This window comes from Hipposideros armiger, unplaced genomic scaffold (assembly GCF_001890085.2).
Source record: "Hipposideros armiger isolate ML-2016 unplaced genomic scaffold, ASM189008v1 scaffold_10, whole genome shotgun sequence".
Classification (NCBI taxonomy): domain Eukaryota; kingdom Metazoa; phylum Chordata; class Mammalia; order Chiroptera; family Hipposideridae; genus Hipposideros; species Hipposideros armiger.
In genome coordinates, this window is record NW_017731360.1 from 1,247,411 (window position 1) to 1,264,976 (window position 17,566).

The 17,566-nt window shown below is 41.5% G+C and overlaps 1 long non-coding RNA gene across 1 annotated transcript in view; it reads right to left on the reverse strand.

The window, feature by feature from the left end:
- LOC109390865 (uncharacterized) overlaps positions 1-17,566 on the reverse strand; it is a 126,486-nt gene that overhangs the window by 57,358 nt on the left and 51,562 nt on the right. The window contains exon 2 of the long non-coding RNA XR_002125662.1: positions 4,368-4,481. This is a non-coding gene — a long non-coding RNA (uncharacterized LOC109390865). The remainder of the gene's footprint in view (positions 1-4,367; positions 4,482-17,566) is intronic.

Consider the following 17,566-nt stretch of genomic DNA (forward strand, 5'->3'; position numbering starts at 1 on the left):
AGATTGATAAAGCTCTGCATCCAGATCAGGAAGGGAAACGTAAATTGTCTCTGTTTGCAGATAACGCGGTCTTATATATAGGAAACTCTAAAGACAAAAAAAAACTGTAAAAAAAAAAAAAAAAAGAATTCAGTAAAGTTGCAAGATACAAAATCAGCATACAAAAATCAGTTGTGTTTCTAATCACTAACAACAAACTATCTGAAAAAAATTAAGAAAACATTTCCATTTAGAATAGCATCAAAAAGAATAAAATACTTAGGAATAAATTTAACCAAGGAGGTGAAAGATCTGTATACTAACAACTATAAAACACTGATGAAAGAAATTGAAGAAGATACAAATAAATGGAAAGATGTGTTCATGGGTTAAAATAATTAATAGTCTTAAAACATTCATTTTAACCAAAGCAATCTATAGATTTAATGCAATCCTTACCAAAATTCCAACGGTATTTTTCACAGAAATAGAAAAAAAAATCAACAACTAAAATGTGTATGAAACCACAAAAGACCCTGAATAGCTAAAGCAATTTTGAGTAAAAACAAAACTGAATGCATTACACTTCCTGATTTCAAATTATATTACAAAGCTATAGTAACCCAAATAGTATGTTACTGGCATAAAAGCAGACCTATAGACTAATGGAACAGAATAAAGAGCCCAGAAATAAGCCCATGCATATATATGGTCAGCTAATTTTCAACAAGGCCCCAAGAACACACAGTGGAGAAATGACAGTCTCTTCAATAAATAGCATTGGGAAAACTGGATATCCACCTGCAAAAGAATAAAATTGAACCCTTATCTTGCACCACACACAAAAATCAACTCAAAAATAAATCAAAGACTTAAACATAAGTCCTGGAACGGTAAAATTCCTAGAAGACACAGAGGAAAAATCCCCTTCACATTGGTCTTGGCAATGATTTTTTGGATTGGACACCAAAAACATGAGCAACAAAAGCAAAAATAAACAAGTGGACTACATCAAACTAAGAAGTTTCTGCACAGCAAAGGGGGAAAAAATCAACAAAATGGAAAGGCACCCTATAGAATGGAAGAAAATATTTGCAAAGCATACATCTAATAAGGGGTTAATATCCAAAACATATAAAGAACATACACAACTCAATAGCAAAATAAAATAACCTGACTTTAAAATGGGCAAAGAACCTGAATAGACATTTTTCTAAAGAAGACATACAAATAGCCAACAGGTATATGAAAATGTACTCAACATCATTAATCATCCTGAAAATACAAATCAAAACCACAATGAGGCATCACCTCACACCTATTAATATGGCTATTATCTAAATGTCAAACGATAACAAGTGTTGGCGAGATATGAATAAAAAGAAACCCTGTATGCCGTTGGTGGGAATGCAAACTGATACAGCCACTATGGAAAATAGTATGGAAGGTTCTCATAAAATTAAAATAGAACTACCATATGATCCAGCAATCCCACTTCTGGGTATATATCTGAAAGAAATAAAATCACTATCTCAAAAAGATATCTGTACTCCCATGTTCATTACAGCATTATTCACAATAGCCAACATATGGAAATAACCTAAGTGTCCGCTGACAGATGAATGGATAAAGAAAATGTTAGCTATATATATTTTTTCAAATATTATTTAGCCTTTAAAAAGAAGGAAATCCTGCCATTTGTGACAACATGGATGGACCTGAAGGACATTATGCTAAGTGAAATAGCCAGATACGGAAAGAAAAACATTGCAGCATGATTCCACTTACAAGTGGAATCTTAAAAAAAAAAAAAATTAAACTTGTTGTAACAGAGAATAGAAGTGGGAGGGAGTAAGGGAAAAGAGGAGATGTTGATCAAAGAGTACAAACGTCTAGTTATAAGATGAATAAGTTCTGGAGACCTCATGTACAGTATGGTATCTATAGTTAATAATAATGTGCAGTGTATGCTTAAAATTTGCTAAAAGAGTAGACCACAATTATTCTCACCACCACACACACACAAAAATGGTAACTATGTAAGGTGATGGCTATGTTAATTAGCTTGAATGTGGTAATCATTTCATAATATATACATATATCAAAACATAGCATTGTACATCTTAAATACATACAATTTTTATTTGTCAATCATACCTCAGTAAAGCTAGAGAAAATTTTTCAAAAACAGTGTTTTCAGAAAAATCGAAATATAAATGGCTTGTAAATATATTAATGTATGCTCATTTATGACTAAGAAATACAAGCTAAAATAATGAGAACAAAGAAAAACAATGGTAAAGCTCTAGACAGGCTAACCAAGAAAATAAGAGAGAGGACACAAATTACCAACATTAGAAATGAAAGAAAAGTCATCACTACTCATCTCATGGACATCAAAAGAATAATTAAAAAAATATTATGAGCAACTCTACACCCACACACTTGATAACTTAGATGAAATGAACATAATCTTTGAAAAGCACAAACTGCCAAAGCTCACAAAAGATCATCTGAATAGGCTTATATCTATTGAAGAAATTAAATCAATACTTAATATCTTCCCCAAAAAGACAACACCAGGCTCAGATGGTTTCATTGCTAAATTCTACCAAACAGTAATGAAAGAAACAATATCAATTCTCTACAGTTTCCTCCAAAAATTGAAAGCTGAAGGAACACTTTCCAACTCATTCTATGAAGCTAGCATTACCCTAAAACCAAAAATGAATAAAAACATTACAATTTTTTCTTGTGACAAAAAAGCTAAATTAGAAAGCAACCATAAAAGTTAATGCAAAACAAAATAAACAGGTTGAAAACTTTTAAATGCATTCTTAAATAACTCATTGTGAAAGAGGACAAAACAATAAAAATTACAAAATATTTAGCATGGACTGACATTAAAGGTTGCATATTAAAACCATGTAGCTAGAAGAGAACTAAGAAGAGAATTTGTAACTGCAAATGCACTGATTAACATTTTTAAAAAGATAGAAAATAAATTACCGTTGTTCAACTCAAGAACCAATAAAATAATCATAAACAGAAATGAGATACAAGAAAGGAAACATTAAAATTAAGAGTAGAAATTAATGAAATAAAAAGAAAACAATAGAAAGGGTCCACAAAGACAAAAGCTATTTCTCTTTTTGGGAAAACTAATAAAATAGGCTGTCAACAGACTGAACAAGGGAACAAAGAGAAAAGGCGTAAATATCCAAACTTAGGACTAAAAAGGGATATAACTAAAAGAGACTTTAAAAATCACAATAGACTACGTTCAGCTTTATGGTTTTCAATTTGAAAAATAAAGAAATTTTACATTTCTAGGAAATACGAATTACCAAAATCAGCTATGGTAATTAGGCTAAATGGCCTGAATAAACCAAGCCATTAAATAAATAATAAAGTAGGGCTGGCTGAGTGGTTTATTGGTTAAGAGCTGGCTTGGGACGCCAGCTCTGAGCAGCAGGGCCCCAGTTCGGATCCCACGTTAGGGCCAGTGACGCTGTGCCCTCTACAGCTAAGATGGTGAACAACAGCTCGACCTGGAGCTGGGCTGCCGTGAGCCGCCGGTAATGGCGTAGGCTGAAGTGAAGCTGCAGTGGGCTGCCATAAGCTACCGTGAATGGCTGGCAGCTGGTGTGAGCTGCCAAGAGCCACCATGAGCGGCTATCCAGTGGCCAGTGACCGATCTATCTCACTCGGGAAGAGCACAATGATAATACCAACACCGGCCAGCGAAGCAACGTCCTCCACAACTAGACTGAAGAACAAAAGGACAGCAACTTGTCTGTTCCCCTTCCCCGATTCCCCAATGCTCCTCCCCCAATTCCCCAATAAAGTATTTAAAAATAAATAAAGTAGTAAACAAAAGTAAACTCTTCTCAATAAAAAAGATCTACCCTTAAATGGACATTTGATATGTAACAGAGATGATGACACAAATCAGAAGGGAAAGAATGAACTCTTCAATAAGTGGCACTGAGACTATTGGACATTTTATTGAAAAAAGTAAAACTATTGAGTTGTCGGAAAAGTCATGACGCATTTTTTTCTGTTTCTCGTTGTAAAAATGCGTCATGACTTTTCTGACAACCCAATAGATGCCTACAATTTCATCATATGTAAAAATTATTTCTGGAGAGATTAAAAACTCAAATAGAAAAGGCAAGACTTTAAAATATCTAGGGAAAAATAGGAAAATGTCTTCAAGGTACAGAATGATTTCTTAAACATTATAAGAGAAGATACATATTGATGAATTTGACTGCTTTTTAATTAAAAACTTGGTTCAACAATAGCTACCCTAAGCAAAGTGAAAGACAAGCTACAACTTTGGAAAATAGTTTAGCACTCTATAACAAAGCTGGAGATATGCATACCTGATAATTGAGAAATTCTCTCATTGGTATGGTCCCTGGAGAAACTCAAGCACAGGTGCATCAGGAGATTGGTATAAGAATGTTCGTGACGATATTGTTTGAAGTGTTCAAAAACTGGAGGGGAAGAAAAATCAACAGTAGGATGGATAAATAAATTGTGGACTGTTTATTTGATAAAATATCATCAGCAGTGAAAATGAGGAACGATAGCTACACATCACAAAAGTTAATTTTCCAAACATATGTTGAGTCAAAGAAACAAGACAAAAGAAAAACTACAAAATGATTTCACTTATATAAAACTCAAAAGCAGGAAAAAGCTAACCTATAGTGTTTAGGGACGCCTACAGAAGTGGCTAAACTACATTAAAAAAGCAAGAATCTGATAAATAAAAATCAAGACAGTGGTTACATCCAGGAGAGAAGTAAATAACATTGAGAAGGGACGCATGAGGGATTTCTGGAGCTGGCAACTTTCTACTTAAGTCTCACATATATACACATATCAAATTCTTCAAATCAGTAAGAAAAGTGGGGCAAAAGATATGAACAGCTATATAATAAGAAATATATATATATATTGTATAAGATTCTCAGTCTCATTAGTAAATTGGGGAAATTCAAATTAAAACAATGATGAAATACCATTTTATAGCCATCAGAGCAGCTAACATTTACATGCCTAAGGGCCGGCCGAGTGGCTCAGTTGGTTAAGAGCTCGCTCAAGAGTTTGAGCTCTGAGCAACAGCGGTTTGAGTCCAGGCTGAGCTGAGCAGCCGCTGAGCTGCCAACAGGTAGCAGGATGGCTCAGCTAAAAAAAAAAAAAAAAAAGTTCACATTTACATACCTGACAAATGTGAAGTGTCAGTGAGGATATGAAAAACAGATCTCTTCTTATACTTCTGGGAGCATACTTTGGGGAGCAATTTGGCCATATTTAACAACTTTGAAAAAGAGCATATCCTATAGCCCAACAAGACAGCTGTGCACTGCAGAAGGAGTCTTTATAACAATATTTATCTGTGCCATTGTTTTCATAGCTAAAAATTAGAAACAACTTTAGTGTTCTCAAGCAAAATCAGGAATAAATAAATTGTAATAACACAATTATGTTGCATTGTAACACAATGCAATGTCATATAGCAACTCTAACGAACTAGAGCTTCAAGTATCAAAATAGAAAAGCAAATTGTAGACTATGCATAGTAAGACACCATTTATATAAACTTTGAAAACGTGCAAAACAACATCACATATTGTTTATGATACATACATATGTAGCAATATTATGAAAATACGCATGAGAATGATAAACACCGAATTTGGGGTGGTATTTGCCTTGAGGGAGGGAAGGGAAGCATATAGTGCTTCAATTATATCTGAAATGTTTATTTAAAAGGAACCAAAGCAAAAAGAAAAGAAAAATCTATCCTTTTAATTCACCAGATTAATAAATTAAAGTAGAAAAACCATGTGATCATCTCAATAGATTTAGAAAAAGCATTTGATAAAATTCAGCAACACTAATTCAGGACTTTAAAAAAACCTCTGAACAAGCTAGGAAGAAACTTTAACCCAATAAGAGTTATCTCCCAAAACCAGTAGCAAATATTATACATAATGGTGAAATGTTGGATGTATTTCTTTTAAAGTCAAGAGCCGACAAAGATGTCTGGAGGTCTGAGTAAGTGTAATGTGGTGGCGGAGGAAGAGGCATGGAAGAGGGAAAGAAAATTAAATGTAAGGCACACAAGGATAACTGTTCATGCTTATCAGGTTGTCAAAAGTTAAAATGGCTGATAACACCACACGTTTTGGAGGATAAGGAACTCTTTCACTATTGGTGAGGCTATAAATGGGCACACCACTTGAAAGAGTTGGGGTGACTGGTTGGTTAGAGCGTGGTGCTGGTAACCCCAAGGTTGCCAGTTCGATCCCTATATGAGCCACTGTGAGCTGTGCCCTCCCTAAAAGAGTCAACTATGCCATTGTAGCATGAAAGCAATGTGTAACCATGACCACAATAAAACAGTTAAAAAAAAAAGAGTAAACTGTTCACATCCAGTAAAGTTGAAGATGTGCACATACTATGACCCAGCAATTCCACCTTTATACATGTTGACAGAAAAAAAAATAGTAAGCTATCTAAATGTCCATGAATGGAGAATAAATAAATCAGATGCATTTTATTCATATAATGGACTACTATACAGCTGTTGAAATAAATGAACTAAAATTTCATGCATCAACATGGTTAAGTCTCAAAAACATAACATTAAATGAAAAACATCAGGTGCAAAAGGACACAGTCAGTATCATGTAATTGATGTTAATTTTCAGAACACAGAAAGCAATACTACACATTGCTTACATTTACATACATATGCATTAAATCTGTAATATCTGGTATGGGGTGATTTTAGAAAACTTTAAGCTAATTGTTACCTCTGGGAAGGACAGAAAAGGTGGGGACTTTAGTTATATCTGTAATTTGTCTTCCTTAGAAAAAGAAAAGTCGGCTACAATAAAATGTTCATCTCTTAAATCTAGGTGTTGAGATATGAGTATCTTCTACATTGTTTTTGCCTTCATTTGTGCATATTTGAAATATTTTGTTAAAATGATTAGTTTAAAATTAAAGAAGTCGAAAGATCATAGCACAGTGGAATCTCAGAATTGAAAGAAAACTCAGAAGTCAATTAATCTAGCTGCACCATTTCCCAAGAGTCCTCCAGTCTTGGCTTACATACTCCTGGTGATGGGGAGCTCATTACCTTAAGGAAGCCACTTTTGATCTGAACAGGTTTGCCTGTTAAAAGTCAGACACATATTGAGCCAAAAATCTGCCTCCTTTCAGTGCCCATGATTCCAGCATCAGAGTTGTATCTTTGTCCTCATTTACTCGACTGCAAGTCCAGACTTTGGACCCTGGCCCTCATTCTATCATGACCACTTGGGTAGAAATTTCCAGCCTCTTGCTATCATCTCTCTATCTATCAACTGCATGGTTTAAATGGTTACTTCAGGCTCTGAAATCCAAGAATTCCATAAGATAAATTTATTTCCAAAACGTTGGCTCAGCAGAACCTTTTGTAAAAACATAACTATTTTATTTAATAAAATTCACCTCTTTAAAAAGCTTTGTGTATTTCTTTTAAAAAGCCTTAACCTTCTGTCCTAAACTTGCCTGGCAAGCCTGCTCCATTCAGCAACACTGGAAATGCCATACACAGCCAAAGAGAGGGCCTGGCCAGGGCCACAGAGTGGAGCAACTCAAGACAATAGCTCCCCATGGTAAATCATGTGCTTCCCGGGGCCCAGGGTGGCTTGGTGGAGAGCACCCTCCAATCCTCTCTTCCAGGGAAGCTGCATAGCTGGCCTCTTAGGTACTGGGGAAGGAAGGCCTTCGACATGCTCCTTCACCTGTAGAAGCCCTTCACGTCATTCAAGACCCAAATAAGTGTCGCTGCCTCTCCGAGGCTGGTCCCATCCCCTGCAAGAGAATAAACTTCTCTCTCCACAGTTCTCTTCTACTCTGATACAGCACTGAAATTTTTTGTTTTAACAAGCTCTCACATCTTGCTTACTAGGTCCCAGACGCACTCCTAAGCACTTTATATATGCTGACTTATTTAGGTAGGTGCTGTGAATCTCCATTTCACAGATGAGGAAACAGAGAGGCACAGAGAGGTTGAGGCACTTATCTGAACTCACACAGATAGTTTTTGGCAAAGCTGGGGTTTTAATCCAGGCGATCTAGTTCCGGAGTCTGTGCTTTTTTTCTCCTTCAGTGCTAAGCTGATTGAAGTCCTTCTGATCACTCATGTTTGAGTTGTTTATATACATGCCTTATCACCTCCGCTAGTTCGTTTTGTAACCTGCTTTTTCTCGCTTAACACTTTATCATGTACATCTTTCCATGCCATTAAATATTATTTCACAATACCATTTTTAATGATTGCTTACTAATCCACTGTGATATGTAACCAGCCTGATTGTCAGACATTTAAGTTCCTTTCCCTTTTTCGCTACCGTCAACAATGTTTTGGTAAATGCATTTATAATTAAACATCTGTGTACATCCTTGACTGTTTCTTTAGGATCCATTCCAAAAGGAGTTGCTGGATCAAAGCATGTGCACATTTTTAAGGCTTCTGATACACGTTGCCAAATTACCCCTGGAGAGAGTCACCAGCAGTGAATAGGAGAACTGTTTCCCGCGTCTTGGCCAACCCAGGCTACAATCATTCAATAAGAAAATAAGAAGTCTGCTTTTGTTGGGGGTGGGTGGAGGGGGGTGGGGCATATTAACGTTTTAAGTTGTTTCTTTGTTCATAAGTAAAATATTTTATTTCCTAATTGATTATTTGTATTTCTTCTTCTGTGAAAATCCTTTGCCTCTTATTCAAATCAGCACGCACTTTTCCTTGTTGGTTTGCAAGGAAAGAAGGAGAGAGTGAGAAAAAACGCTTAGAAGATAAAATCCCACATTTTATCCCTTCCCTATGGGCAGACACAGAAGCTAATAAGGATGTAACCTATCTTTGCAGACTTTTAGCAAAAGCTTTAGCAAAAAGAAACTCTAACAAATCCCTTGCCATGCCAGCGTCCAGGGTCTGAGTGGTAAAGACGTCCCAGGCAGCCCCCTGACCCTATCTTGCGTATTTCCTGCCACTCTATTTTGGAGATGTGCACCCAGATGTGGGCATCAGTCCAATACCTAGGCCCAAATCCCAACCCTACTGCATGATCACAGGATTTTGAGCAAGTTGTATGACCTCTCTCTCTGCCTCCATTTCTCCATCTATAAAATGGGAATAATAATGATAATACTTTTTTGGGCTGTTGTAAGGATCAAATAAACTCATATACAGAGCACTTAAACCACATGCCATGCATTATAGTAAGCACCAAGTAAATATTAGCTGTTATTATTATTATTATTCTATTTTTTATCATTTTATTATTTTATCATCTTATTATTATCATTCAGGGTTTTCACTAGATATAGCTATCCCGCTCCCACTCTTTTGTAATTCACACTGAAGGAGAATTTCCTTTGGCTATGTTATATATTTTTCCTATGCAGTGAAAATCAATCATTTGAACCCTTTCATCCAGTCATTGAGCACATTTGAAGCCTACTATATATCAGGACTCATGCTGGGTGTTAGAGACAAAATACAGTTCCTATCTTCAAAGAATCCCCAGATTAGACAAAGAAAACTCTGTATACACAAATCTATAATAGCAGGTAGACTGGGACGAGAGCCACGTGTCAGACACCTCTCATGTGCCGCTTTAAAACGCCTCAGCACCCCTATCGCTCCAGCCATCGCTAAGTGACCAGCTCTGCATGGGCTTTGACCAACTCCTTGCAGGTGCAACCTGACAGAGCCAGGTCTCAGGCTGTGACACGTGCCTCTCACCTCTTGCCCTGGCCTTCTGTGAAGTCACAGGGAGAAGTATCAGAGGGAACCCAGTCAAGATACACATGTGCAACCTGGAAAGGGAGGTGGTTAGCACCTGTGGGGCCACCTTTCATTCCCCCAGGCAGACAACCCTAAGGTTCATTTCTTAGGGCCTTGCATGGTGGTCACTCGGCAGCCCATCCTTATATTGGCTTTCCCTTCTCCCTCATTTCACTCCCCTGAATCCTCACACGTGCCCCCTGGTACCACTTTCCAAATCAATTACACACACAGGAGCCTGTTCTTCCGGCTTTGCTTTCAGGGACACGCAGGCTGAGAGGTCCTAAGAGAGGCACAGCTAAGGAGCTGCGGGATTTCAGAGGACAAACTAGGCAGGCTTTCTGGAAAAGGTGGCAATTGGGTGGAGCCTTAAAGCCTGGCCATGCAATGACGGGAGGAAAAGCACGAGCAAAGCCTTGGATGCAGAACTTTCCAGGGTACAAATGGGAAAGGAAGGGCTAGGATTCTCTGAAGCGTTGTGTGGATAAAGGAGACTCGTGGAAGATAAGATGGGATAGAAAATCAGGAATTATACCTGGCAGGGCCCTGAATGTTAGGTAAGGAGTGTGCAGTTCTCTTGAAGGCAACAGGACAAAAAGGTCACTTCTGGGTTTTAAGAGAACCATATGGCTGTGATGTGGGAAATGGTGAACACAGGTAAAAGGGAGTGTTGGCCAAATCTGCCCGTGGACGGGAGACCAGGCCAGAGGCCCTTGGGTGGTTCTGTTGTGAGATGAGAAGAACTGAACCATAGCTGGCCAGTGGGAATAGAGAGAGGACAGATGCAAAAGCTAGAGGTGAAACTTAGTATACCTTAATAGGACAAGGGCTGAGGGAGAGAGAAACACTTACCCTATCTAATGTGCAATGTCAAAGCTATTATTTCCCTATTGTAATTAAGATGTCCTGTATGGAATAATGCCATTTCTGTCCACAAGCAGAGAACCTTTATGTTACCCAATGGTACCAGGCTCAGTCCATTGAATCTAATAAATTGATGCTTTTAATGATGGGTTCCTGGGAACTGTTAAGTCTGGGGAGCTGCACAGACATGGTCTGAGGCTGTGTGTCCAAGAAATTCTACTTTTAACAGATACTTGTTGGGACAAAGTGGTAGATTAGTCAACTAATACTAGATGCTATAATGAACATCCCTAAAATCCAAGTTATTAGTGGCTTAAAACATTAAGAGTTCATTTCACACTCATGCAAAGTCCAATGCAGATGTTCCCTTTGGTCATCCTGAGGAGTTCAGGAATTTAGGGTGCTTCCATCTAATGTCTCCTCAGAGTCCTTCAATAGATCCTTTGCATTTGATTGAAGTATGAGGGAAGAGAGAGGGTGTGAAGGATTGAGTGCCCCATACTTAACTGCTTTGATCCAGAAGGGACTCATATCATGTCCACTCACATTCCACAGAAAAAGGAGGTCACATGGATGATAAGTTGAGAAGTACAGTTTCTGGCTGAGCAGCTGTTTCCCTATAACAACTGTGCACTGTCGAAGGAAACCATGAGTCTTTGGTGTTTGGTAGCGAACAAGACACCACTGCTGCCCTCAAAGAGCTTACGTCCTAGTGGGGGACATTGACAAGAGGTTATGAGAAGGAAGGTGCCATTAGGGTGAGTGGGCCTGGGGGCATTGGGCTCAGGAAAGATTCTTGGAAGAAGGGGCACCTAAGCTGAGACCTGCTGGGGGTATGGAGTTAACCAGGAAGAGGCAGAGAGAGTGCTCCAAGTAGAGGAGACAGAACGTGCGGAGGAGGGAAAACCAAAGCATCCTGTATTCTAGGAACCAAAAGAAATTCAGTGAAGACTGTAGGGAGAGGGAAGCGAGAGATGGAGCTGAAGAGGTAGGCAGGGGACAGACCGTTCATCCCCTCTGCCAACAAATTTTTACCAAATGTCTGCTCTATGCCAGACATCGATCTATGATCTGGGGATAAAGCAGTGGAGCAAGTAGAGAAGTCTCAAGGTCATGAAGGACTTTTGAAACCAGGTTAAGGAGACTGGACTTGAGCCTAAGGGGACACGAGCCCCTGAAGAGATTCGTATTTGGGTGCCTCCTGCCCAAGTGTTCAGGGCAGGGGTGGAGCCTGCGCCCTGCCACCCACCGCATCCCTCAGCGGCACGATGGAGCCATTAGGGCCCGAGTCTGGAATTGGCAGCTGTGTGTGCATCCAATTTCCGGCATTTGGGCAGGTGCCCTTTGCTGCAGATGGACTGTTTACTCTGCCATTTGTTGTAATCATTTCTGATCTTTTGCTTATTGTGTCAAAGATAAACACCGCTCGGCTGATCCCCTGGGAGCAGGATGCCTGTTTCACCGGGCTTCGCGAGCCAGTGCTTCCCACTTGAAACAACCTGTTATTTCCGCTCTTGAAAGAGGCTCATAAAATGATAGATGAATCTCCAGTAACTATAATATCTTCCTAATGGGTAGAGAAACTGGAGCCATATAGCTGGAGTGCCGTCTAGAAGAAAAATAGGAGAGTTAGAAAGACAAGCTTTAAAATATAATGGTGTCGTAATGGGCAGAATGAAACACACAGATGCTATTAGAATTCTGCCCGATGCATCTGTAACATAGCGTGAGCTGGAGAGCGGCCACCTCTGCCAAGAGCCTCTCCTTTCCCCGAGGTGGATGCCGGAAGAGCGTTTGTTGAATGACTGAACAATGACAGTGTTTGCTGAATGACAAAATCCACGAATACTGTTCACTGTACCAGTGATAGATGAGTTCCTAAACATAGTGTTGGGCCCCCCTGAAGCACTGGAGAAACGTATGCTGATTAAACAAACAGATGATTCTAAATGTTCAACCCACAGGAACTCAAAAACCATAAGTATTCACCATGCTTCAGGCCCTGTGTTGAGTCCTCTGCAAGGAAGTGTTCATTGACCTCTAGAGCTACAGAGCCAGTGGGTGGTAGGCGTGGTCATTATAATGGATAAACATGAAGATTAATGACACTGAACCCCAAAACATGTGTATATGCAAAGTAAAGGTCGAAGGAAGACAGAGGGCCAGCATTGTATCCCCGGATTGCAACCAACTTCAACAGGTCCCATGATGATGGCTGTGAGGTATCCCTTCGAGTTCCGTTAGATTGCACTTACCAAAAAGATGGCCACAACACGTTCCATCTCTCACATGCTCTTACCAATGGCCTTGTCACTGCTGCATAAAAAGGTAGGTGGAGCCTTATGCCCTTGTCCTTGAATACGGGTGGGCTTGTGACCCATACAGCACAGGGGAAGTGAGGCTGTACAACACCCAAGGCTGGGCCCTCAAAGGTGATGCAGTGCCACCTTTCTCACCAGAACATTTGTTCTTGGAGCCCTGAGCCACCAGATAAGAAGCCCAACTCCCCAGACACTGCCATGCTGGAAGGGAACCAAGCCACCTAGAAAAGGCACATGTAGGCACTCCAGTGCTGATTTCAGTCTTCACGTCATCCCAGCCCACATGCCAGACTTGTGAGCACATGAGCCTCCGAAAGATTTGGGCCCCTCGCCTTTGAGTTGTCCGTGCGAAGCCCCAGATACAATGGAGCAGAAACAAGCCATCCCGGCAGTGTCCTGTCTAAAACCCTGACTCACAGAATCCATAACCATAAAAAAAGCATCGCCTTAAGCTGCTAAGTTTAGTGATTTCGTTACACAGTGTTATAGGCTGACTTGAGTCCCCCCAAAAAGTCATGTGTTAAAGTCCTTACCCCTAGTTCGTGGGAATGTGGCTGTAGATGGAGATTGGATCTTCAAAGAGGTGGTGAAGGTTAAATGAGGTCATATGGGTGGGCCCTAATCCAATATGACTGGTGTCCTCATAGGAAGAGGAGATTCGGACAGACACATACAGAGGGAAGGCCATGTGAGGACACAGGGAGAAGACCGCCAGCGACAAGCCAAGGAGGGAGGCCTCAGAGGGAACCAACCCTGCCGACACCTTGATCTCAGACTCCCAGCCTCCAGGACTGTGAGAGAGTCAGTTTCTGTTGTTGAAGCCCCCCCCACACCTCCCTGCCCCCCAGTCTGTGGTCCTTTGTTACGGCAGCCGCCCAAGCAAATGAACACACACAGGAATAGCAGCCCAACATCAGTTCACACTTACTAATCCCTGCTCTGGGCCAGGCTCTGGACTGGGTTCTAGGAGTGCTGCCCTGACCTCAAAGACCTCTCAGTGGAAAAGCAGAAAGAGACATAAATAAGTAATTAAAGTGCAAAAGGTGAGGGGACGTGTCAGAATGCCAAGATGTTGTCTGGTTGCCAAGAGGAGGGAGTGACTAATGGGGGTGGAGGGGGGGCGGGGGGCAAGGAATGCTTTTTGGAGGGCTGACATTTGAGCTGGACATTAAAGACACAATGGGGGTTCACCTAGCAGAGAAGGGGAAAGGGAGTCCCGGGCAGGGGACCGTGCTGAGCAGAAGCAGTGACGTGAACGGGGTACGATCTGATGGGAAGGGCTAGGGGAAGAAAGGAGCTCCATGGGGTTCCTGGGCAGAGTCCCTGGAGATGCTACAGCAGGAGGCCAGGGTCACTCACAGGGGACCTTGAACACCGTGCTTAGGGGTTTGCTGAGTCCCCAAAGCTGGAGAGTGCAGAGAACACTAACAGGAGATTGGTGAAGGGAATCTTGGGTTTGAAATCAATGAAGGCACGCGATCAGCCCCATTAGCACCTGGTGCCATCGAAAGGTGGGCAGTGGAAGAACCGTGTCCCCTGGACTCCAAACTGCCTCCGGGCTGCCTGGGCTGGTCAGCAGGCTGGCAGGGCGCGGGGGTGGGGCAGCGGGCAGGCTGGGAGCCCACATGAATATACATGATCCCGGCCCTGGAAGCCCGGCTTCCTGCGGAGCGGCGTTCACCACGCTTTATCTTGACAAGGTGATGTCCTTCACTAGAGGACATTATATGGCTCTTAGTTCAGCAGTTCTGTCAAGTCCGAGGCAGGCGTTTGATTTTCGCTTCATACATATGCTTAGGTGCTCGGAAAAAGCAGCAAGGAGAGGAGCGGTGAGGCCAGGGAGGGAGGTCAGCCCCAAGGAGGACGTCGCAGGCTCTCCTAAGGCTGCGTCGGGCTCTGACTTACAGGTGACTTTGGCCGCACTGGCCGTGGGCTGCATTCTAACAGCCCTGACACTCTGCGCAGTGATGGGGGCCAGATGCCGGCCAGGGAGGCTCCTTCAGGCTTTGCCCCTGGCCTGCTGGGCAGCTACAGAGAAGTCTCTGTCCCTCTCTGGGTCACACATCCCTCCTCTGACAAGCGAAAGAGCTGCATCAGCGGTCTGCAACCTTTTTTTTTTTTTTTTTAAGCAGCCGGACGCTGGTTTCAAAGAAAATTTAAGCAGATCACAGTAAAGCTGTTCTGACTGAGGATGGGCAGAGTTACCTTTGCCCTCCCTGTCTCCATTGTTTTTCTGAGTCCCCTACACACAGAAACCCCGGGCTGTGCAGAGCTCAGATGGAGAACCTGCATTAGGGGGCTTTCTGCATATTCTAGACCAACATTTGGGACATGAACATGTGTGTTCAATTTAAAATGTCCCACTGTCCTCACACAGTAGAGTAAATGACTTTTAGTCCCCTGCTCAAGAACATCAATGTTTAACACAAAAAAAACAAACTCTAGATTTTTGGCAACAACTCAACTAAATTTGTATTTTTGTTGATTACAGCATAGATACCAATTTTAAAATAGCAATTCATGGAAGTGAGTTTAAGATATACCGGGGGTGTCAAAAAAGTGTATCCAAGTGGACACTTTGGTCAACCAAAGTAGTTGTTTGCCGTAATCAGAAGTGTCTAGATGCTGATCGTAACCACTTCGAGCACCTCTTGTACCTGCAGAAGTCAAACGTGACTTGTATTCATCTTTTGTTATAGATATATAATGAGTATTACAATTTTAAAATAGTTTTCCTTTCTTAAAATGTGTATACATATATTTGGCACCCTCTGCATGCAGTCAACAGTAGCGTTTCCCAAAGTGTATTTCTCAGAACATTAGTCCCTCTAGGAGCATGGATATGAAAGCTTCATGACACTGGAACCATCTGCAGTGCTAGATCAAACAGCACATCTCTTGGGCCCCATCTGGAGAGCTTGTGTTGCATGACCTGAGGGTCTGGGTGGGGACCAAAGTCTGCATTTTTAAGAATCCCCTCAGGCGGTTCTGGGATGCAGGTGGTTTGGGGGCTTACACTTTGAGAAACTCTGAGCTAGAGTCCCTGTAGGAAAAAAAAAAAGCAGCAGCATTCTTTGGTTAAATAAGATGAGGAAACTGCATACTCTCCACCACCTTGGAGCATCATCGTAGCATCATAAAGGATCTGAGGAGTCATGCAGTTTCCAAAGTTATTTGACCACGGAAACCCCCCCCCTCCCCCGCTCAAGTAGCACCATTTAATTTTGGAATGTTTTGAGAAGCACTGGTTTATCAACAAGGTTTGATGATACACACGTGAATTTGGGATCCGTCGCAATAATTTCTTGACCTTCTCGATACATGTTAATCCTCTCTTCTAGGTTAGCTTTTTATGGCTCCAAACCAAGGTAGCTTCACTGGCAAACATGTCTCTTTCCTTCCCCCAGCAAAGAGTAAGAGCTTCTTGCCGAGGACCAGGGTTCTTCTTCAGACACCCAGTCAGGCTTCTACCTATGACACAGGCACATTAACGAGCCTCTTTCTAGTGTTACGGTGAAACTGGCAGTATATCATAGTGATGGACCATGAAGACTTTGGAATCTAATGCATTTGGGTTCACGTGTACTTAATACCACCTGTGTGACAGTGGGCATGACACCACACCTCTCAGAGCTTTCATCCCCTTGTCTGTAAAATAGAGAGAATACCTAGCTCATAGTTTTGTGTGTGTCTGTGTGTGTGTGTGTGTGTGAGTGTGTGTGTGTGTATGTGTGTGTGTGTGTGTGAAGATCCAATGAGAGAGCAGAAGCAACTGTTCAGCACAGTGCCTAGAGCACAGTGAGCACCTGGTAACAAGGGCGATGTGGTTATTCCTTACAGCATCAACATTAATATGAGTGCAGAGATATGGGCAAATGAGAATGGGCACTGGTGGAGGTGATTCGAACCAGCTGGATATGACCAGATTAAGGCAGTGGATAATGAGATACGGTTATATATTTGTGCTTTCTACTTAAACTGGACCTTCTCAAACTTGGCTGCATGTCAGAATCACCTACAGCTCAGGCCCATTAAGTCAGAACCTCTGGAGTGCAACCCGAGCATGAGGATTTGTTAAATCTTCAGCCCTAACTTTTCTTCTGAGTTCAAGGCTTATATATATATACCTGTGTATTTCACATCTCTCCTTGGATAGCTCACCCTCAACATACCCGAGACTATCTGGTCTTTACTCCACATTTAGACCTTTTCCAGTGTTCCTGCTCCCAGTCGATGGCAGGCTCCCGCCAGCCACTTCCGAAAGCCTCCTTGATCTCTCCCTTCCCATCACCAGCTCTTGTTGAGGGCTGAATGTTTCAACATCTCTCTGTCCTCACCACGATCTATCATCCAGTCCAAGATATGAGCATCTCTCAGCTGGACCACGGCAATAGCCTCTAGACTGGTTTACACACAACATCCATTCAGGTCCCTCTCCAACCCATTCTCCTGGCCTCAGCCAGAATGACCTCGAAAGACAAATCCAATCATCACACACACACACACACACACACACACACACACACACACACACACACACTCC